General features: G+C 34.0%; 1 pseudogene; it reads left to right on the top strand.

Annotated features, from left to right (window-relative positions):
- Window positions 1-16,743: 16,743 nt before the first annotated feature.
- LOC144316830 (importin subunit alpha-1 pseudogene) lies at window positions 16,744-18,291 on the top strand (annotated as a pseudogene).
- Window positions 18,292-23,187: the final 4,896 nt, after the last annotated feature.

The following is a 23,187-nucleotide window of genomic DNA, read 5'->3' as shown; positions in this document are numbered from 1 at the left end:
TTTGTTGTTTTATCAAAGGAAGTGATACTTTACCCAGCCCTCTACATTCAAAAACTAAAAATGGAAGAGGATTGAATTAATCTAAAAATTGTAGTTCCCTATATACCTCTTCCAGGGTCCTAACTGGTATATATACCAGACATTCCAAACCCTGTTTGGCACTGAACATAATTATTCTCTCCCAACTACATGAAACTGTGGAGAAATCTTATTTTTGAGCTATAACTACTTGTCATCAGTATTTTTTCTAATTTAAATTCAATTAGCCAACAAATAGTACATCATTTCAGATGTAGTGTTCAATAGTTTATTACTAACATATAACACCCGGGTGGCGCAGCGGTTTGGCGCCTGCCTTTGGCCCGGGGCGTGATCCTGGAGACCCGGGATCGAATCCCACGTCGGGCTCCCGGTGCATGGAGCCTGCTTCTCCCTCTGCCTGTGTCTCTGCCTCTCTCTCTCTCTCTGTGTGTGACTATCATAAATAAATAAAAATTAAAAAAAAAAAAACAAAACACCCAGTGTTCATCACATCATGTGCCCTCCTTATTTGTAACCACTTTTAACAAATCTCACAGCCTCATAGTTCCCAAGAATATTGGCAAATTTCTTTAGGGAAAAAGCACTGGAGAAAGCTGTTCTCCCTTTAATGTCCTTCTTTTCCCTCAAATCTTGGCTACTTTTTTTTTTTTCTTTTCTTTTCCTCTTGACATCTCTAAGATATCATCATATACAAGTTTTTTTTTTTTATTTCATTATTTACAGTGTGATGTTTAGAAACATAACAAAAATACTGTGTTATTGCTCTAAGCAATGTTTAAAGTTGGATATATAAATATTTGATGTTATTGTGACATTTATATTTTTTAAGCTCTTATTAAACATTGCAGTCTTTATCATTAAACAAACTTTCTTTGACATTCCTGGTGATCCCTTTCTCTTTTGGACTCAAGTAATTAATATATTGTGAATACCTCTGTAATAAAAAAATAATGAACTATTTTATATTATTTTATTTTTTATGTGTTTTATAAAGCTCATCGAGGTGAATTATAATATGTTTATACATAGTATTCATCACTTTCATGACCTTGTTATGTGTTACTTTAGTTACCACAGTTTAGTTAAATAAGGCCAACTCCCTAACAACACAGTTCAGATTTCTTTTTAATGGTATATTTACTGTAAATAATTGCATAAAGCGTGAACTTTGCTACTAGATCATTAGTCGATATCACTATCAATATTAGTAACTAATCATGTCACTTCTTTTAAATTCTTCTGGAGAATGATCACTGTGCATCTGTTACTGTTTATGCACAGACAGCAAAGCATATAGTCACATAGCTTCTCTGTTTCCTAGTGGGAACTCTTGTGAAATTCTATGGAAATGGATTATTGAAAGAAGAAATTGGATAGTGAAAGTTTAGGAAAGAAACCAAGTGTGATATATCTGTAAATGAAATTGGATGTGATAAGATTTTAAAATGGTTACAGCAAAGCAAATATAGAATGACTTAGGTATGCATGAAGTTAAAATATGAATTATATTGAAAAAGTTGGATGATTATAAAAAACAAGTAAAGTTTCTTTGACAAGTTTTAGTTTAAATTACACTAGGAACAGGAAGTCACTTAAGGTTGAAATGGAATGTTTACTTATACTTTGAAGTAAATGCTTCCATTAAAACAAATAAACAAAATCCCAATCTCTTTGGGTAGAATCCTGGCCATAGAATGGATGTTAGTTGCTACATTGAAAGAAAAAAAAAAAAAAGTAATTAGTAAGAGATTGAAGATAATTTTTTTTTCATTATCAGAAAGACTCATTCCACCATTTCAGAAATGGGATGTATTGATAATTTGTGAAGCTATTTGGTTAAGCTATTAATACAAATAATTATGCTACTGTGAAATTTGGAACCAGATTCTAAGGATTATTTAAGGCAGGTGTTTGTAACCAAAAGCATGATGATATCCCAGAAAAGTGATAAGGGCAAAATCTTCATATTAAAGGAACTCTCAGAAATAATTCTTAACATTGAAATTATAAAGGATGAAATGTTGAAAGCTAATCCAAATTTAGAAAGGAGTGTAATAATTCACTAAAATCTAGAAATGAAGCTCTCTTCATATCATAACTTATATAGGGAGAAGACAAGCACTGTTTACAGTTTGTCACAAATTTTTATGAGGAAATAAAAAAATCTGATTCTCAATATTTCTTGTATTTTAAATTACAGTGTACTACATAGATAAACATTTTACTTTTTTCATTTTCTTATAAATTTATAAACAATAGTAATCAGTTTCTAATATCTCACAGAAACGTGTAAAATTCACAGAACAAAATTATTTTTTCCACTGATTGTGTCGATGCAAATTTACCAGAAGAGAAAACTTGAATATAAAAAGAAAATAGAGTTTTATTCAAGTCCAATTAGAACAGCTGCCCAGAAACATGATCTTCACAGGGAAGAAAGTGCTTTGGAGAATGAACAGTTTTTATAAGGTTATATACCTTTCCAAATCTTTTAAAAGCTTAAAAGATTATAGATTAGCATATAGGCAGGAACCACCAGTTTTAAAGTCTAGGAATGTGAGGAGTAGGAGCATTGATTTTTATCTCAAGGACAAGATTAGTTTTCCTTGAGGCCACGCATTCACAAAACAGGTGTACAATGCATGCATGTTGCCATAAATCAGGCTTTTAGTTTGAACAAAGTTTATGTAAAGTCATGTTGACCTAGAAAGAAATCTAAAGTGGCTTTGCTTGTATATCAGGACTGTAGAGAGTTTTTTCTTTCATCAATGGTTAAGAGAAATATGCAAAGTTTTAGCTTTTTATGCTCTTGTACTACCATACAAAAGAAAAAGCATAACGATTTTACTTAGTAATATTGTCAAAAAAGTCAACAAATAGGCAAATGTATTATTATTACCTTTCTAGATATTGAAATAATACCAAAAGCATCATCTTTGAACTCAAAAAGTTTTTAATGCTAAGTGCATAGACAACATTTTTTCTTATTTGATGTTTACTGTCAAAACTTCTTTTGAAACATGAACAATTTTCTGTTAAATGTGTCTCTGAATGATAAACTTGGTGTAAAAGATGAAAAGTATCACCTCTTTTTTTGTGAATAATTGAAGTTAAAACTTTAAATATGAATTTTTATTTAGTAAAGAATATATTTTAACATACATAATGAAATAAAAAATTTAATTATGCTAAAATGAATATAGAGACTTCAACGTACTTAAACTCTGACATACTTTTTATTGCATATGTATATAATTACCTATGTATACATACATAAAATTAGGAAGTCTTTGAAATTTTATGTATATTTATTTGCATTCCCCAAATAATGAAAACACTGAACAAAGATTTACTTAGGATGCAGGAATGGTATGTGGTTCCTCTAGCGTACTATAGATACTCTGACAGATTACTGCTTTACCATGTGCTGACAAAATATTCCTTCCTTATTCTTTATATAACTTTTAGCTTTAATAAAACATCCGTTTATTAAAGGATGAAATCTTTTAATAGGTTTTTGAAGGTTTTTGAAATCAAAGATTGACATGCTAAAAAAAAAAGTTTAATTTTGAGAACACCTGTACATATTTTATTTTTTTTAATTTTTTAAAAGATTTATTTATTCATTAGAGAAAGTGTGTGAGCACATCAGGGCGGGAGGGGGTGTCAAGGGAAGGAGAAAGGGCAGGAGAAAGGACAGGAAGGAGAAACCCTAATCAGACTCCATGCTGAGCACAGAGCTTTGAGATCATGATCTGATGCTGACCAAGAGTCAGATGCTTCACTGACTGTGCTGCTCAAGCACCAGACACATATTCATATTTCAATGAGAAAGCACAGAGTTTAAATGTTTACATGGATTATTTTTAAAATTTTCTCTGGAAGGAAGACTGTTTTTTTGTACCTGAAATTAAAACAATGAAAACTTATGACTCTAGAAAAATGAATTCAAAAGACTCCTGTGATAATTACAAAGTTACTTACAAATGCACTAAATCATAACGTGGTGCCTTGCTTACTTCTTCTGTGCCAAATAGAAAGGAAGCAAACATTAAAATGGGGAGAAAGTAGATGGTGGTAGGAGGTGGTGGGTAGACAAGGCAGGTTTTTGTTATGTTTTGTTTGTTTTGGTTTGCTTGGTTAACTGACATTTTAGAATTTCTGTTTAGTAAGAATATATATCTAAGTTTTCTCTCCAGTCTTCAATTCAATAGCTTTATTATAGAATTTAATGACCATTTTTAAAAACATATACACATATACAATAGAGAAATAAAAGAACTTGAATGGTTGTCAAGATATGACATTTTTACGAGGACTATGATTTTATCAGTTCTCCAGTAATGCGTAGGCATAAAATCACAAAAACATATCATTCACATCACGCTATAGAGTTTAGCATTGAGGGGGCAAGATATGTATAAAAGGGACTCAATCCACAATATAACATTTTAGCTACCTTCCTTTTAGTGCACGCTGTTCATTTATGACCCACGACACCTACACTCTTTGAATAAATGCTTATGCACTAAAAGAGAAATGCCCTGCACTTTGCAGGGATCCATTCATCCCCCTCTCCCATTTCTTCCACTGCTTTGCATTGTAATTCCACTTCCTACTTAAAACAAACAAACAAACAAACAAAAACAAAACACCCCCACAAACAACACAACACCACCACTACCACCGCAACAAGAGAGTGGCTTTTGCTGTCTGAAGTACACCAACAGTCTAGTGCTGACTATCTGTATTAAATTAAATTTTCCCCATCTTTTACTATAATGATACATGATGTGGTTTAAAATTAAACCTTGTCTACAAATTTAGAAAAGATTATATTTTGAGTCTTAATATCTCTTGTGTTTCTTTCTTATACATAGGTTACTCTTACCCTTGATACAAGGTAGAATGGTTTATATTTAAGAAGATGGACTTTAAAATGTTTTGCAATTATAATATGATTCAACAAGATTAAAGAACAAAATAACTTTTAAAGGATGTGAGTACTTGAAAGATCACAATATACTTGAATTCAATTGCATAAAACCTGAACACATCTGCATGAATTTCTAAGTTATCTAAATCCGATCTTTTTTGATATGTTTTCCTATCATTATTTCTTAAAATAAGCTTTCAATTACTGCTCCACTCCATGGCGGTTGTTTTCTCTTTGCATGGATACTTTCCACAAAACTTTCCATAACTTCTCTTTTATATTGTGGTGGAAGGTGGAAAAGTGTATGGAAATAGGGAAAAGGTGAGGGCATCTTCCTAAACACTGATAATGTTTTATTTCCTGATATTTGTGATGGCTATATAGATGAGTTTACTTTTTTTTTAATATTTTATTTATTTGAGACAGAGAAAGAAGGAGAGAGGGCACAAGCAGCAGGAGGGGCAGAAGGAGAGGGAGAAGCAGACTCTTCCATGATCGGGAGCCCAATTCGGGGTTTGATCCCAGGACCCCACAATCCAGACTTTAAGCCAAAGGCAGACTCTTAACCAACTGAGCCATCCAGGAACCCCTAGATGTGTTTCCTTTATAAAATGTATAAATCTATACATTCTTTTTGTGCATTTACCTGTATTTCAATTTTAAAAATAACTACAGGGACTCCTGGATGGCTCAGTGGTTGAGTGTCTGCCTTTGACTTAGGTCATGATCCTGGGGTCCTAGGATCCAGTCCAGTATCTGGCTCCTTGCAGGAAGCCTGCTTCTCCCTCTGCCTATGTCTCTGCCTCTCTTTCTCTGTGTCTCTCATGAATAAATAAATAAAATCTTTAAAAAAATAAAAAATAAAAATAACTACAAAATAATTATCAGAAAGTACTGACATTTAGTAGTGTGATGCCATAAAAGTAGTCTAGAATACAAAAAAAAATACTTAAAGGAACTGTGAAGAATTGGAAGGTTTTAAGGGCTCTATTTAAAATGTAAAACTAATTCAGAAGATTAAAAAATTCTGAAAATTGATAGCAGTGATGGTTACACAGCATTGTGAATGAACTTAATACCACTGAATCATACACTTAAAGATGATTAAAAGGGTAAATTTAAAAAATGTGAAACTATTAATTCAAGGATCTAGAGATATGTTCACATTGTACAGAATAAAATATTTTTAATGATTTAATTTTCTATTTAGAATAGAGTAATATTTGTTATTTTAGCATAAATAACTGCTGGTAAAGATTCCTTAGTATAAGTGGGATAAATGTGAAATGGGCAGTTACATATAAAATTTAAAGCCTATTTTATTCATCTTGCTTTGCCTTTACCTATGTAAGGAAGGAAACATAATTTCCATTTATTCTTTGAAGTTCTTGGCTGAGACCACCCTTTAATAATAATAGTAATAATAATAATATGATGATGATAATGCCAGATTAACAATAGAAACACAAGCAGAAGTTTAATAACATGTTAACTAAGGTTAACAATCTTGAATATGTGGCCATATAACTTAAGCTCTGTCCTACAGCCAGTGACAAACCACTGAAGGTTTTAAAGTATGTTTAATTTGGTGGCTGGGGCCACTTTGGGGAGTTATTCAGTTTTTCTGGGTCATGTATAAACAAAACATACATGTTATTAAACTTCCGTTTGTTTTCTTCTGTTAATTTGTTTTATGTCAACTTAATTACTGAAAAGCCAAAGAACCTAGAGGGAAGAAAGGAAAACTTTCTCATCCCTACAATAGCTTCTGGCATGGTGTTCAAATATAAGTGGTACTAATTAACTCTTCATTGTAGTGTTAAATAACAGTTCAGCAGAGTAAATTTTAAAGATCTAATTGGTTTCATTGAATGATTCATAAATAAGCAGCATCCCATCAAGTGAGTAGAAAGGAACTCCAAAGGGCTTTCTGTAGCCCTTTGGAGTTTTAAACAGAGGGCAAGGAAGTCATAAACAGACCAAATAAATAAATAAATAAGTAAATAAATAAATAAATGGAAAAGAAAGAAAAAAAAGTATTATATCAGGCAAGGCCACCTTATTTTGAGAGACAAAAGGTTCTTATTGGATTATCTCCCTGGTGCTGACCAGGAAATTCCAGACTGACTGGTTAACATTACATTCCTGGGAAAAGTTGCAACTGCAATTCAATTATATATTAAATCCTTGTTTTATGATGTGGGCCTAGCACAAGTGACTCTATTTGGAACTATGGTTTTCTTTTTTATCAATTCCCCACTTTTGTTCAGACCCTTAGCTTGACTGGAGGATGTGAACAAAATTTAAGGCATTATTGCCCCTCTCAGCTATCACTAGCAGCTTTTGTTATTCCTTTTTGTGGTATCCATAGGTCATAATGGTTTTGCTTAGTTCCTGTGACATTGACAGGTCAGAGTTCTAGATTAATAATCTTTAAATCTGTCATTCTCTTCACATATTTTCTGATATTCTTGTCTTAGGGAGATCATTTGCTTCATGGTTAGTGGCTGTGATGTGCATTTAAAGCTTTTGAGATAATAAGACACCAAGGAGATTATTATGTTTATAATAACATTTGGAGTGCACTTGAGGCCATGATCACTAAGACTCAAACCAATTAAAATCAAATAAGTCAAAGGAAGACCCCACTGAAGAAGTCACCTTTTAAAGAAAAGTGGTTTGCCCAGTGATTGTATGTAACTGAGTTTCATCTTCCTCAGAGGTGTTAATCCAGTTATAGCAGGTGGTGGGCCATAGCACAGACACTTCCTTGCTCAGCTTAAAAATAATCAAGGGCTATCCCATTATTAAGGACAATCATGGCCAGAAAATCTAGGGATTTTGGGGGGCAGCTACTGCCTTAGTGATGGATTCTGCAGTACCTTCTAGAGTTAAAGAGAGGTCTCTGACCATAGTCTCATTTATATTTGCTTCATGAATGCTTTCTAGTAGATCCTTTCTAAGTGGATGGTAAATCTGAGGGTTATGACCAGTGAGATATTTTATGGAAAGTTAGCTGCATAGTTAGATAATCTAAGAGGCATTATCTGGCAATGTGCCAATTATTTGGGCCTTCACAGGTCCAAGAGAATGACTTGGAGACAAATTCTGTGAGGAATAAATAATTCAAATTAAGGAGGGACTATTAATCTGTTCATTTGCAGGGATTTCTGTGTTTATCCACTCAAGCTACGGCCAATTTTTAGCATATACAAGAAGAAAATTTCCTAAATTGAACTAAGAGTTTTTCTAAATACCTTGCAAATAAGGGTACTGCTGGTGAGTTCTCTTAGGAGGTGGGATAGATCTAATCTAGGTATTCTTGAGAATGTGGGGGTGCAAAATTTATGTAGGTTGTTGAGTAAGTCCAGTTATATTTGGAGAAAGGAAGAAACAAGACACTAAGTGTTCTGGCTGTGAAAATTGGCCTCAGTGAGAGACTACTAAGGACGGTCGACCATAGTTTGCAGTGAAATTGGAACTAGAAAAGAAATTGGTCACAGGAAGGACCAGAGGGTCTCTAGCATTATGGATAGATTAGATACCTTGATGCCAAATTCATTAGTCTAAAATTTTACTCTCTGGGAGATTTAGGTGAGAGTGTTATCCTTCTAGGCCAATACAGGACTAAAGGAAAGAAAGAAAAAAAAAAGTTTTCATGTTCTATTAATATATGAAGTCTTATCCAGCATATTGGGTGAAAAAAGTCTACTTCATGTCAGCTACTTCTCTTCCTCATCAGTTTGATTCAAAGGTCTTGAGCATCTTCACAGGAACAGTTATCAGGTAGAACCTTCTTTGGCTGTGATATGCAACCCAAGGCTCAATATCTTCTTCCTCTTCTTTAGCAGTGTCAGTGGTCAGGAGCACTTGGTAAGATCCCTTCTAGTAGGGCTCCAGGACTGTCTTCGTCTGATGACATTTCTAGAATACTCAGTCACTAGGATCCAGAGGAGGACCAACAGGATCCTTTACTGGAATTTAGGAAATTTTCTTTAACCTATTGATGAGAGGCTGGAGCATAAGTCATTAAAGACTTATGTATCTGCTCACATTAGCATAAAACAAGAAATAACTAGAAATTTGTATACCAATAGACACTGTTCTACTGGTAACTATTTAATGTAGAGTGATTTTATGTTTCTCAAAGTGGGTACTGTGAACAGTCAGAAAGACTAGAGAGAATACTTTAGGCCAAGGGAGTCCAGTAGTTTCAGCAAATTTAGAGATTTTTAGTTTGAGGATCTCATTAATTCTCTCAGCCTTACCTGATGATTGAGAGTGAGAGGTACAGTGATAATTCCAAGAAGTTTGCAAGATTTTCATTAAGGCTTATGCAATTTGTTCCATGAAGTGAGTGTCTCAATCACTGGAGATTGTGGAAGGTATATCCCCAGTGAGAAACATGTTTTCTAACAGCTTCTTTGCTACCATGTGGGGGCATCAGCATTGTTGGCAGGGGAAGGCTGCAATTCATCTGAAATATATACCTACAATAACAAGTGCATATTGATAACTCATACTAAGTGATAGTTGAATGAAGTCCAGCTGCAGGTGTTTCCTTCCATGGGGAGGAAGTCTGAGATGTTTGGAGACAAAAGTAGTGTTCTAGGATTATGGACCTGACAGGTTAGATATGGGTGGTATACTGTTTTTGCAATCTTATAGAAGTCTCCTTACCAATATCTATCCAAAATTTGAGTCATCTAAAATGCATAATTTGGGTGAAGAAATGCAAAAAATACATGAGGTTTAACAGGTTGCTGGTTGAACCAAGCAGCTATCTTGGTTTTCATAGCCCCAAATGCTTATATAATTTCCAAACATTGTTTGCCCATCTTAATTTCTCTGATTCATGATCAGATTGCTGCCATATTATAAGGACATCCACATGGCAAAAGTTGAGCAATGAGTAATTAATTTTTGCCAAAACAGAATGGATTCCATCCATATTGCACTCCTCTGATACTCAAGTTTAATCCTTTGAGTGTGAGCTTCAATTTTGATCACAGTAATTTCAGAAGGTAAGAGCATAGCAGGAAGAAGGCTTGCTTGTTGATCAGTTTTGATTGGGGTTCCAGAGGATGTAAAAAAAAATCCCTTTGTGTCAATAGCATCCTCAAATCATAGATCACCCAAAAGGCATATTGGCTGTCAGTATAAATATTAACAATTTATCCTTCTGGTAACTGGCATGTTGAGGTAAGGGCCTGGAGCTCTGCTTGTGGGAGGTTTCCCCTTGCAAGTAGTTCATATTGGGTAGTAATAGCATAAATAGGTTGGAAATTCCCTTTATCATTTGAACAGTATGACCCATCAGCAAACAAGATTGAATCAGGGTTAGTTAAAAAAGTGTCTCATAAATCAGGACACCTTGTTAGAATATGGGATAGCAAAAGGATGCTACTGCTCTGCAGTCATGGAGCTCTCCTTTGGCAGGCAGAGGCAGCAATGTAGCAGGACTAAGAATGCTGCAACATTTCAGATGTAGGTTAGGTGATGAAAGCAGAAGAATCTCATAGGAGGTTAGTCTACATGCAGAGGAATGTTGAGTCAATTCAGAGTCAAGAAGACTTTGTATAGCATATGGAGTTTGTAAACAAATTCTGTTTGCTAGGGTTAAATCTGCTGAGATTTCTACTAATTTTGTAACTGCAGCTATACCCTTAAGACAAGCGGTTAAGTACAAGCAACTAAATCAAGTTTGCTTTAATAGGGCAATAGGACTGTTTATTACCATGTTCTTGTGTGAGCATTTCCAGGGCTTGGTTATCTCTTTCATGCACAAACAAAAGTTTGTGAAAAGTTTTGAGTAGTTATATAGCCCTAGAGCAAGCAGTTCTTGCAGTGCTTATTTTAAAAACGGCTTGCTAATGTTTACTTTCCAAGAAAGAGGTTGAGGGACCAAAACTTTGGTTCATAGGGTGGGGAAGCCAGTAGAAAAAAATTGAAATTCATAGCCTACAATAACCAGCCATACCCAGATACTCACAAAGTTGTCACTTAGTTGAGGGCCTAGGAAATACTTGGATTTAGCTTAATCCTTTTTGGAGATAGCTGGATTCCTTCAGCACTTAGATTATAACCTAAGTAATGAACAATGTCTAGAGATAATTATAATTTTTCCTTTTTTAAGAGACCATATGTTACTTTTCAGCTAACTGTTGTACCAAATAAAAGGAATCTTTTATGAATGCCTCTTTGGTAACTGGGCATGCAAGAGGTTGTTTATATATTGTAAAAGGCTTGATTTCTCAGATAGCTAAAGGATGCTTAAATCTTAGGTGAAGTACTTAGGAGAAATAAGAATGGCCCTCAGTGAACCCTTGAGGCATAACTGTCCATGTATATTGTTGATTGTTTCAAGTAAACATAAATAGATTCCGGCTATTAGGGGGTTCTGAAAAAGGCTGATCAGAAGTCTACAAGAGTGAACCGTTTCAGTCTGGTGGAACTTGGCAACAAAAGGGTCTTCAGGTTTGGAACTACTAGGAAATGGGAAATAAGTATCTTGTTAATAAATCTCAAGCCCTGAACAAATTGCCAGCCCCTCCCATTAGGCTTTTGGGCATTACAGGGGCTGGTACAGGGAATGTTTAGCCCCTGGGAGATTAGTTCTTCTGCTATGGAAGGGAAACCTTGTATGGTCTCAGGCTTAGTAGATATTGAAGCAATTTAGGAAAAGGTTTGGTCACATCCATTGAATCTTTACAGGCGCTGTACTTTTTATTCTTCCAATGTTAGTATTAGAAGCAGCCTGCAGAATTTTGGGCACCTTGATTAAATTAAAGACTTTTGTTAGAATTCTTTTTCTTCTGTATCAAAAGCAGAATGTAAAGAATATAAAAGTCCAGGTTCAGGTTGGTCAGAAAATTCTAAGGTGAGGTCTCCACTGGTAGCAAAATGTCCTTTAACTTTAGAAAGGACATCTCTACCTAATAGATTGAAAGGGGCTGTATCTCATAGCAAAAGGTAATGTTTTTCAATAAAAGGTCCCAGAGTCATTTGTACTGGCTGAAATAGAAACCCCTCTGAGCTTTACTGGATACCTACAACATGTAAAACTTTTTTTTTTTTTTTTTTCCCTCTAAGGGATTTGTTTTCCTCTGAAAACAGGGGTTAAAGTAGCTCTACCATCAGTTAATACTTGGCAAGATTTCACATTAATTTCAAGTTTAATTTCCTCTTGAATGTTTAAGGAAATTACTGGTAGTTTACTGGAGAAGCCCTTGGAAACCTGTTAACTCTGGGTAAGATCCATATAGGGGCTTATCTTGGGGGTAGAAATGGAGGCAATCAAGTTGAAGAATTTGCATTGGACCTTTGAGGACAATCTTTTTTTCTCAGTGCCCCGGTTAATTACAAGTGAGACATTGATTTCTGGACCAGTAATTTCATGATGGGACTCTAGAAGGCACAATGTGAAAGGCCCAGGTATTATTTGAAGTCTCTAGCCTTTGCTTTGTTGTGGCTGCAAGGCTAATAGCCTGGCAGATTTCTGTTTGAAGTCTTGCTTCGAAGTGCTCAGCTTTGGTCATGAGTTCAGTCAGAGAGTTGGCTTCCCATACTATTTTCTGCCCTTTTTATTAATCCACTAATCTCAGGATATAATTCATTTACAAACACAACAGCTACAGTAAGTTTGGTGACCTTATTTATTGTATGAACCTGGAATACCGTCAGAAGAGGACTTCTGAATGGGCTTTAAAGTGTGCTACAGATTCATCTTTCTTTTGTTTGCATGTTTGAATAATAAGCCAATCAATCAGTAAGGGCAGAAAAACCTCTAGGAATGAACTGTAAAAGTTCAGTTGCTATTTTTTGCAAGTTCTTTCTGATCTGTAAGGGGAGTACATTGAAGGTCAAGGATCTTAAATATCCTCCTCAAGGTTTTGTCATTTTGCTTCTTACATCCATTTTTAGGCTTTACTAGGTCCTACCAATATGTGCACTAGCTGATAAAAATATGACAGTCAGGTCCTAGGCCCCAATAATTATTCTAAATAAAGAAAAGAAAAAATTTTGAGGATATTCCTTAGGGTTAAGAAATTCTTTAACTATGACTCTGAGTTCAGTCTTTAACCAAAGGGTGAAATACACATGAGGAGGTTTGTCTGCAATCTTGAGTAGTTTTATTTTTAAAGATTTTAAAAGATAACTTTACTAATCTCTTCAGAACCGAAAGTCATCTCAGACAGAGAATTAGTAAAATGTGAGTACTTGATAAAGAAAAGGGGAGCAGTTGGAGTCACATCAGTTTTATTGTCTTTTGCTTTAGTTATCTTCTATGTCTCTAATTTTACACTAGCCTTTTATAATGAGTCTTTTAATGAAGCTATTTTGGAGTTTTGAAGTCTTTTGGAAGCTTTGGCATCAAAGTTAAAAAGTTATCCTATTCTATTTATTTAATTTGGGAACCCTTCTTTTCAAGTGTGCTTCTTAAATGAATGATGTTGTCTAACTGGAACATGCTTCATAATGGCCATTATAATTCTAGATTGTTTTTAGTAGAATTTTATCATTTTTGTAGATATGTACAGCTTCCAGGACTATAGTTCCTAGACATAAAATAAGCAGGCATGCTGGAAGATGGTACGCTTAACTCCTCAGAATTTAAAGATACTATTTCTTGTAGCTAGCCTTGATCTACAAAAAAACAAGAAAAACAAACATGTGCTTCCTAATGTCTTAGTAACCAAGTGATATTACTGCATCTTGACCATGAGAAGCCCTGGTATACACATTCAATAATTCCCACCATGGAACCTAGGACTGGGGAATGGATTGAAACAGCAGACCTCAACAAATGGGCACTGCAAGTTGATTCTAAACAAATGGGGTACAGCAGTTGACACCAGTAGTTCCCAACATGGAATCTGGGGATGGATTCCAAACAAATAGGGAATTTCGACCAGCAGTTTCCAATATAGAATCTGGGTATGGAACCAAGGACCAGAATTTCCCATTGTGGAACTGGTGATACCAAACAAATAGGGAATTGACTGAAAACCCAATTGGATCGGGAGTTCAGCACTAAGAGAATGGAGCTCAGAACCCAGAGGAACTTAGCCATATCTTTCAGAAATGGTAAGGCAATGAACTCAAAAAGGGGTTCATGGGTGCCATGCCTCTGTTTCTCTTTGTCCCTGAATGTCATCAGAAGTTTGCTTCAGATTACACTGTTGTTGCCACCAAATCTGTTAAATAACAAAAATTCAACTGGATATATATATCTGTTTCTAGGTAAAGTGTAGAATCTTTAAAAATAGGATTCATGTCTGTTTTTTCATCCTCATAAACATATGTCTAGAAAAGTTTTTAGAACATTATCCAGAATGAGTATAGAACATAGAAGTTGCTTAAGACATAATGAAGCAATTTATGACATAGAATGTTTTAGATTAGATTGTGAAAATCTATTTTCCTGATCACATAAAAGAGTTCAAAAAGGAACTGGCCACATGGAAACAGGATTCTATGAACCAAATAGAGTGAGAAAGTACAATGTAATTTCAGTTTGATTGTAAAGAACTGTTAAAGTATTTCTGTATATTTTTCCTTCGTATAATGTGAGAATTGCTAACGTATATATTATAATTTTAATCCACTAAGGGAAAAGGAAATGTAAATAATTCTTTTTTTTTTAGATTTTATGAAGCTTATTGGGGGGCTCAATTTCATGACCCATAAGATCATGACCTGAGCTAAAACCAAGAGTTGTATGCTCAACCAACTGAGCCACCCAGGTGCCTCGAAATGTGACATTTCTAATGTACATAATATTTAATATTTTAATCTACTGAAGAGAAAAGATTATTTTCCTTCTGGAGCTTAGTATACACGTATGTAAAATTGTTGTTCACCATGGAAGTACACGTTTTTAAATTTTATCATTTAATTTTTTTTATTTAAGTCTCACAAGCATTAGGAAATGGCATATTAAAAAAGTCATATATGTGAGAAATTTAAATATCACAGAGGCCACATGCCTTATGTTGCAATCACTTCCAGTATAAATAAATGATGTCGGGACCTGAACCCAGTTCTTCTAACTGTAAATCTAATTTTGTCTTGTTTTTCTTATTTCAAAACTGACAGAACTGAGATAGGGAAAATATAACAATACATTCAAAATAAACAACAGCAAAAGACAAAAAACAGTGGTAGACAGAGAAATAACTAAAATTCATTTTGTATATACTGTGTCTAAATTTGGGTCACTTCATTCTTAAACAAAACATGACGTATATATTATTTACCTAAGTTTGAGCTATAAAAACTATGATTCAAAAGGTCAATTTAATTTAGTCCATCCTCATAAATTGCATGAAAGAAAAGACACACATACAAATCTCTTTGACTTAAACACTTACAATCTTAGGTCAGCCTATCATGGCGGATTGCTGAAACATGAGCTAGATATTAGTTCAAAGTTTGCCCAAAATATCTTTCTTTTTTTTTTTTTTTTCCAAAATGTCTTTCACAGAAGAAGGATAAACATTGGAAAAAAGAGTAGAGAAAAATGTCCTATTTGGAGGTAATTGTTAGTTTCCATTTCTGGACCAAATATAGTGAAAAACATTCAAAAATTATATCTAAGATTAACATCTAAACAATATATTGATGTTTATTGAAATTATATTAAAACCTGATTCTTGATAATAGTGACTCCTTCACAGTTGTGAAATGTCATTTTTGAAGTTACACTGAACCACAGAACACTTAAAAGCAAGTTGTATTTTGGGAATGTTTGACCAAAGGAAATAAATTTGAGGAAATAAATGTTTTATTCAGAATTCACTAGGTTTGTTAGCAAAACATATAGTTTTTATTTTTAATTTCTTCTATCTGCAAATATTATTACATTAATTTTAAATTATATTATATAAATCCAAATGGAATTATATTCAAGAGGCTTTAAATGTTAAGTTTTTTGGATCCCATCAATTAGAAGATAAACAAATGGTTTGTTTTATTTCCAAGTATACAAAGACATATAGTTGTATCACAAGTAAACTTCAATGATACATAATCTTAGCAGCACAATGATTCAAAAGGAGAGTTTATGGCTACTTTAATTTATATATTGTGGAATGAAATGTCACAGAGGGACATTTTTATTTAATATATTGCTGCATTGCAAATATGAATAATAAACACGTATTGCCAGTATATTAAGAAAAACATGAGAAACATTAGAGGACAAGTACATACAAACCAAAGATCTGATTCCTAGACAGTGAGCTAATGCAGATAAATTGAAGATAGCATTAAAAAAGACTACCGAAAAAAAATGACTACAGTAAATGTCTTCTAATACATTTTGCAGACACAAAGCAGGAACTGGTTGCTACAGAAAAGATTCAGATAACAAGAAATATTTTTAGAAATATTTTATTTATTTTAGAGAGAGATAGCAGAGGGGAGGAGCAGAGAGAGAGGGGAAGTAGACTCCCCACTGAGCATGGAACCTGACATGGGGACATGATTTCAGGACCCTGAGATCATGACCTGAGTTGATGACAGACACTTAACCCAGTGAGCCACCCAGGCATCCCAGAATTTCTTTTAAATTATTAAAAAATAATTTTAATTAAAATTTAAAATTTAAAATTTAATTTAAATCAATGGAGTCAGCACATCATCTTTGGGCTGAGCCATGCTGGACGTTTTGAGGGCAGCTGACCTGCATCTTGTGATGCCCCACACTGCATCCTGTGAAAGCCTGAGCCAGCCATGTAGCTTTGTTTCTTTGTTTCCTAACCATGTCCACCAATGAGAATGCTAATTCACAAACTTCCCAGCTTAACATTTTCAAGAACAAGGGGAAAGACAGTATGGAGAATGAGGCAGCATGAAAAGAAGTTAAGGTAGAACTGAGGAAATCTAAGGAGAATGACCAAATGATGAAAAGGAGAAATGTAAGCTCATTTCCTGATGACACTACTTTTCCACTGCAGGAATCTTCAACAGCCAGGGCACTATGAATTGGTCTGTTGATGGCATCATCAAGGTCACAAATAACAACAATTTAGAAAGTCAGCTCCAGGCTACTCAAGCTGCTAGGAAACAGCTTTCTAGAGAAAAACAACCCCCCACAGACCACATAATCAGGCTGGTTTGATTCCAAAATATGTGTCCTTCTTGGGCAGAACTGATTGGAGTCCTATTCAGTTTGAATTGGCTTGGGCGCTCACTAACACTGCCTCTGGAAAGACTGTGGTTGTGGTAGATGGAAGTGCTACCCCAACATTCATTCCTCTGTTGACATCTTCCCTCACCCATCATTAGGGAATGAGCTGCGTGGGCTCTAATACTACAGGTGATGGTTCAGTTTTCTGAGATGTGGTTATCAAATATGGGCAGCTGACTCACTGTTGACTCTCCTTGAAGTTCCTGATATGTCATCTTTAGAGTGTAGTTACTTACATAACCTTATTGAACATTTTCAAACCTTTGTTGAAACAAGTCCTGTTAGATGAGGTAGAGCAGATTCTTCCCACCTTAGTTCGTCTCCTGCATCATGATGATCCAGAAGTATTAGCAGACATCTGCTAGGCCATTTCCTACCTTATTGCTGGTCCAAATGAATGGATTGAAATGGTTGTGAAAACAGAAGCTGTGCCCCAAATTGTGAAGCATCTAGGTGCTATAGAATTGCCCGTTGTGATGTAGGAAATGTTGTCACTGGAACAGATGAACAGATTCAGGGTATAATAGATGCAGGAGCACTAGCTATCTTTCCCAGCCTACTAATGAACCCCAAAACTAATATTCAAAAGGAAGCTACATGGACAATATCAAACATCACAGCCAGTTACCAGGATCAAATACAGAAAGTTGAAAATCATGGATTAATCCCATTCCTCATTGGTGTTCTCTCCAAGGCAGACTTTAAGACCCTAAAGGAAGCTGTTGGGGCCATAACCAACTATAGAAGTAGTGGAATGTTTGAACAGATTGTGTTCCTCATTTGTTATGGCATAAAAGAACCATTGATGAACCTCTCAACTGCATAAGATACCAAATGTATTCTGGGTATTCTGGATGCCGCTTCAGACATCATTTAGGCAGTTGAAAGACTAGGTAAAATTGAGAAATTTAGTATAATGATGGAAGAATGTGGAGGTTTGGACAAAACCGAAGCTCTACAAAACCACGAAAATGAGTCTATGTACAAAGCGTCACCAAATTTGATTGGGAAGGAATCAAGGAAGAGGAAGAGGAAGATCCAAATGTTGTGCCAGAAAACAGCCTCTGAAGGCTATACATTCCAAGTTCAGGATGGTACTCTTGAGACCTTTAACTTTTAGATTGTGTAGCTGAGGAATAAACCTGTTTGTTGTATACCAAGTCTGGTATAAGTTTGTCTTATTGTTTCTCTACTAAGAACTGTTTTTGAATGTGTTTTGTTATCGTAGCACTTTTTACAAGGAAACTATACTTGAACAATTCCAAACTGTACATAGTGTATGAAACTTCTCCTCTCAGTGGGTTTCTTATTTCTATGTGGAAGTTCATGTCATGCAGTGTCCTGTAAGTAGAGACGAGATTTCATCTTTTTCCTTAAAAACATTTTAAAAATAAACAAATGGAGTCAGACTAGAGTAGAGAAGAAGAGTCTTTGGGTCTAAGCAATGCAGCAGGTCCAGAGAACAATAATTTCAGATTGGCCACAGAGTTTAGAACTCATGAATAAAGGAGATTTGGAGATATAAGATTCAGGTGACCAAAGTACACAAGCAGAATCTTAGGCACAGTAGGACATAAGACAGAATAAGTAGACACAGACACAAATAAAAACATTATGAATATCCAGGAGAAAAAAAGGCAAAGAAAAATGACAAGAAAAACAAAATCTAAAAATAAAAATAATAAAAACCATGATAACCTCTCCTATGAAAGTTTATAATGCAATTAGAGATCCAGTGGAACTTCACACTAGGTATATTCAGGGTCATTTACCTGAGAGTCTTGTAAAGATTAACAGATCCTAGTACATGATCCTGCATTTAATAATATTTATAGAACAAATCATATTGGATATTATATTTTAGAATAAACATAGAACACTAGCAATGCTATGATGGCTACAGAAAAGAACATACACCTTAACATGGAAAATGGAAAATACAGTCTTAGTTGACTGAGAAAAAATGAAAAGTGGAAAAAGTATTGATAGGAGTGCTGATATTTCACGTCACTTGGCGGTGATTAGAAGGATACACTCTCTGGAGGAATGACACATTACAGAAGTGTCTAGCAGAGAATGCAAGGGCATTGCTATAATTTTATTAAGAAAAGGAAAGAAGGAGATTGGTTGTAATTTTTTTAAGTCCAGTAAAATTATGCATCTAAAGAATTAAATAAAGATCAAGGCTAAAAACATATATATTGCTGAAACATAGAAGTAACCAAAATCAGAAAAACTTAAAAGTCATAGTCTTTGGTAGAAGAGACTAAAGAATAATGGTTGAATGAAGGTTTATTGCTTTACATTTTTAAGCTATTTTCTACCATTTTAAAAATGCAAGAATAACTTGTTTTAAAAGAAAAATCATATAGGCAAATGCAAAGTTAACATAATCAATTCTTTTAAAAAATGAAAAGGCAAATTAGTCCTCATTATCTAACCCCCAAATATTTTAATTATTTTATTTGTTTTCTTGAGACAGAGGAGTTAAGCCAACAGGTTGACCTCTGCTCCTATGCCTCAGTCATAGCTTCAAATAAGCCAACAAAATGTTAAGAACTTCAATAATTTTTAAACTCATTTTGGCATAATTTAGATTTACAGAAAAGTTGCAAAGATATTATAGAGAGTTGTCATATACCTTTCACCCAGTCTACTCTAATGTTAACGTGTAACAACGGCATATTCATCAAAACAAAGGCATTTAATATTATTACAATAATATTGACTGAACTCCAGACTTTATGCTTTCTAAAACTTTCACAAATGTCCTCTTTCTGTTCCAAGATCCATACTGGGACATCATATTGTATTTAAGGGCTTTGTATGTAAAAGTCTTAGAGTAGAAGTAAAAGTTAAGATCTCAAAAGCTTCTGATCCCTAGCAACTGGCTTTATATGTTTCTAGGGAATTATAAGATAATTAAGACTCTATAGGAGGGTGGTGCTACTGAGGTAAATGCATTGTTTGCTTAGATGATACTCATAGGCTCAGTCTAAATCCCCAGGAATGTTTTTTCTAAGAACATATCAAGCATCAGAAAATGAAGAATACAGAAAAGTTATATATTAAGTGGATACATTAAAATCACCTCAGTAGATTACCAGGTACATTCCTCAGAGATAACCACCAGATCTTGAGACTGTCCTACTTTGGTTATTACTTTGGAACAAGTTAGAAGGTTGAATCACTTCTGACATTTCTATCTTTTTTTTCTCATCCAAATAACCTCAAATAATTGATTTCTGCTTTTAAATGCCTGGGATACTAAATACTTGTTTTTGTTGGAACTTAAGAGTCGGTTGGTATTACTTATCAAGTTAGCCTGAGAGCCATTTTGTAATAGATAAAAAACTATTATGATTTTGGTTCACATTTCAGTTAAAAACATTTTGAAACCTTTCACTAGGCTATGATCACCTTAAAAAACCTTTATTAAAATCATCTATTTTTGATTTCATAAGTTTGACAGCTTGTTTTGTTCTTTTAAGTAATACTCAATGATCTCAAACCACACCTTGTACAAGAAGAGTCCTTTTCTTTAGGTTGTTCCAGTGACTCAGGTGAAAATAAAAAAGGCTGAATTTCCTTGTTAAAAATGGGGGCCTGTTGAGGCAGATGGATTAAATAATAGGAGGCCAGTCAAATAGGAAAGAGAATTTTGAACATAAGTTCTTTTAGAAATGAAGTGCAGATTGTTAAACTACTCAGACGTAGTCTGCACTAAAGTTATCTTAGGTACGTACAGCAAGGATCTATCTCTGTCTATCTCTGTCTCTCTCTCTGTCTCTATCTCTACCATATGTAGCTCATAACATGTCTGACCAAAATGCAATGCGTGACTGAAATGCTAGGTATTCTCAGGACTGATAGTTTGTCACCTGTCTTTATATGGACAGCAAATAAATCAGATAAATAAAACATTTCTCTAATCACCCAGCCAGTGTGAAAAGTGGAATACAATCTGTGCAGTTTTGTATTAGAAAATGCTGCTTTTAAAAAAGCTCTTTTTTTATAATTTTCACAAGAAGATATATAATATGCAAAATTAAGATAAACTGTATCACTAAAAGCTGTCACACAGGCATGCAATTTAAAAGTATTCTTCTACACAGTGTATGCCAATGGCTCTCACATCAATCGTAGGGAGAATAGTTAAATTTGAATTTCCCCGATTTGCCCATCAGTAAATAATGGAAGGTACTATTCTTTCTATATAAGCCTGTAAGTGGAGAACTAAAAAAAAAAAAAAAAAAAAAAAAATCTGTAATAAACTATGAGTGCAGCATTTCTAGTCCTTTAGAGGACAAGTGGTCCACTTACTAGATGCACATTAAGCTCATTAATATAATTAATGTCTCCAATCATTTTTTCATTAAAAAAATGGTTTGACTCAAACCTTTAAAGCATATTAAATAAAATATTTTGAAATGACAGATAATAGCTGTGGACCTTAGTTTTCCATTTATTATTAATTTCCTGGCTTGCCCAAGTATACTTTAGTGGTTTTTCTAATTTGGCAACAGGCACAAAATATTATTGACAAATGCTTCAGAAGGGTTTGGAAACTCATTCATATATTTAGTTACTCTGAAAAATGAATTCAAAACTTAAAACAGATGAATACAGTAAAATAAAGTAATATTGTTGAAAGCAATATACTATTTTCTATGCTAGGGTGTATTTTGTCATTTTTTTCAAATGATAGGTTTTTAGCTAATGATTTTGTTAAATTGTCAAAAGAGAAAAAATGACCTATGTGGGAAAGCACAACAATAAAATAAAACAAATGAAATCAGCATTACTGAATCTATGGTAATATGTTGCAAACAATAAAGTCTTATATAGACTAGCTATCTATAGGTGAATCTAGCTTATAGAATGTATATTGATGTATATTGTGTCTAAAATGACTATAAGGAGGTGTCAGGAGAATACCTAGAAAAAGCTATTCTAATATGGGAAATGATGTCAAATGGGCATATATAGTTCAACTTTTTATTTTAAACGCCATTAATCAAACCTAGTGACTTACATTAAATGTAATCTAAATTGTTCGATTTCAACATCACTTTTTGATTTGTGGTAGCATCATCATCACATATGCTAGAATATAATTCTATTGGCATAAATAAAATTTGGTTCATGCAAGTTCAGCAAGATTATATTAAGCATTTAATGCTCGAACATGTATTTTTTATTTTATAATTTGAAAACTGAAGATGGTGAAAACTAGCAGCTGTATAATAAAACTCAGTTGTTTTAGACAGTGGTTTTTGCAACTTTCATGAATTATGAGAATACTGTTAATGAAATGAAATAAAAATTATATATGCAGAAAATGAAGAAGTTGGAGAGCTCTTAATCTCCTTGTTAAACTGAATTATTTCCCATGGTTTTACATTTATCTTAAAGAATTTTGAACATCTCAAACTCAAAAGGATCAAAATGAAAACATGTAAAAATTGCAAAGCAAATATAATTTGTTAGATCCTACTATTGGTTATTATTTTATGAATTAACCATGTATATGTTTTTTATTTGGTTGCAAGTGATAATTAAACACTTGAAAGAGTGAAACCCTACCAAAGAAGTTGGTAGGTAGACTTACTCCAGATGCATGTGATAAAAGGAGACAAAGAAGAAATTTAAAATAAAGTTCTTATGATACAGAGAGAGGTTTCTTTCAAATGCCCACATAGGAAATTATCATTTTTCATAAAAGCCTACTATAATCTATAATTCTATCTGGTGATTAGATTGATGATTGTAGCCAACTTTTAAAATGGAATACACTTGGAAAGCACTGTGGAAAACATTTAGTTAGAGGAAAAGATACCTGGAAGATTCTTCATTTGCATAGACCTATACTGTAAAAAAATAGGATCATAAAAATATAATACCTTCGGAAAGCATGTAAAAAACTTAAATATTCATAGATATATTATTGGATACACTTCTCTGAAATCCAAAAGTGACAAGAAAAACATGGATGACACACCAAAATGCAAAAACA

This window comes from Canis aureus, chromosome 7, assembly GCF_053574225.1.
Source record: "Canis aureus isolate CA01 chromosome 7, VMU_Caureus_v.1.0, whole genome shotgun sequence".
NCBI classification, from domain to species: Eukaryota; Metazoa; Chordata; class Mammalia; order Carnivora; family Canidae; genus Canis; species Canis aureus.
The sequence above is the reverse complement of the archived record's forward strand: the minus strand, read 5'-3'. Positions and strand labels throughout refer to the sequence as shown.